Source organism: Gymnodraco acuticeps, unplaced genomic scaffold (assembly GCF_902827175.1).
Source record: "Gymnodraco acuticeps unplaced genomic scaffold, fGymAcu1.1, whole genome shotgun sequence".
NCBI classification, from domain to species: domain Eukaryota; kingdom Metazoa; phylum Chordata; class Actinopteri; order Perciformes; family Bathydraconidae; genus Gymnodraco; species Gymnodraco acuticeps.
The window spans coordinates 27501-28882 of NW_022990564.1; the positions used below are offsets into that span (position 1 = coordinate 27501).

At 37.0% G+C, this 1382-nt stretch overlaps 1 protein-coding gene across 4 annotated transcripts in view; it reads left to right on the forward strand.

The window, feature by feature from the left end:
- The window catches only part of LOC117553677 (extracellular sulfatase Sulf-2-like), a gene marked incomplete at its 5' end in the record, with an annotated part of 28314 nt that extends 27213 nt beyond the window's left edge, over positions 1–1101 (forward strand). For all 4 annotated transcript variants that reach the window (XM_034227692.1, XM_034227689.1, XM_034227690.1 and 1 more), the window contains 1 exon segment: positions 1–1101. This exon segment is cut by the window's left edge and continues 2069 nt beyond it.
- Between the last annotated feature and the right edge of the window lie 281 nt (positions 1102–1382).

The following is a 1382-nucleotide window of genomic DNA, read 5'->3' on the forward strand; positions in this document are numbered from 1 at the left end:
TGAAGTTACTGAATCATGTGGTCAGTAATTTAAATACTGCTATTACTGAATGTCATGCTGGATTATTCTGGAGTTACCTTGATCAGTACTTTCTGTGTGGACAAGAGTCGACCATGATTTTGTATTTAATACACATTAGTCAGTTTAAGGTGATACTTCGGTTGGTATAATGTAGTGTTTATTGTGTTAAGGGCACACATTCAGGTGTGAAGGGTAATTGTTTGGGTACGAATGATGAAAATGAGGGGACTAAATACACAAACATGTGACTTTAGGGATTAAATACTCCTTTGCTACTTTGATAAATGTAGGCGCAAGTGTTAATACATTCATGAAAATACAGCAAGTAGTGTGTTTTGAACCTTTTCTGTACCGCATCTGGTCTGTTCCGCTCATATGTAATGTACTTCTGTCTGTTTGATCACTGAGTTTCCACGCTAGAAAGAAAGCAGCAACTCTTTGATTTGGATACACAGATAAACATTTATTATGTCTTAGATCATATATCAAATCCTATTTTGACCACATGTTAATCTAAGGAACAGGAAACACACGTCGCTATAGATGTTATTTTCCTTCTAACAGTGTAAAAGTGTTTCCGGGTGAGTTCTACTTCCTGTGTGAGTGCAGCCAGTCTGCTGTCTATAGAGATTTTTTTTTATTTTAACCCCAAATGATCATAGTATTTGCTCTGCGGTGCTATTTGCTGTCTAACAACTATCTAGGAAAAAAACCTCCTGGTTGTGTTTTGAATGTATTTGTAAATGTTTAGGTGTGTTTTCTAAAGACGAGCACTAGAAACCGTTCTGGACCAGCTGAGAAACTTCAGATCAGAGTCCTGGTTCTGAAATGGACACACACACACACACACACACACACACACACACACACACACACACACACACTGAAGGACAAACTGCTGAGCACTTTGATTGGAGGATGGAGGGATGAATGGACCAATAAAGGGTTCACGGTGAAGCGACGACACACGATGTACAGCCAGTTAATCCTGACCTAACACGCCTGTACAGTCACCACTGACCTGGATACAGTGATTGGTTTTAGTTTGTGAATAAAGTGTCGAATGTCAAAATGTACCTATTTACTGCTCAAAGTGTGTTTTTTATTGTTGGTTTTTTGTCCTTTTCTAAATGATTGTTTTGGCTTTAAATGTTTAAAGTTGAATACATCACGAAAGACTAAGACATCCAGAAAATATTCACTTTTGAGATGCTGGAACCCAGTGGCGAGCCGTGCCTTTTATACCTCGGCCCTCGGCCCTCTGAGTTATTTTGGTAAAACTACTGAAAAATATAACTAAAAAAATGTTTAAAAAAAAATATTGAAAAGAAAATATATATTTTTAATGTTTTTTAATATTA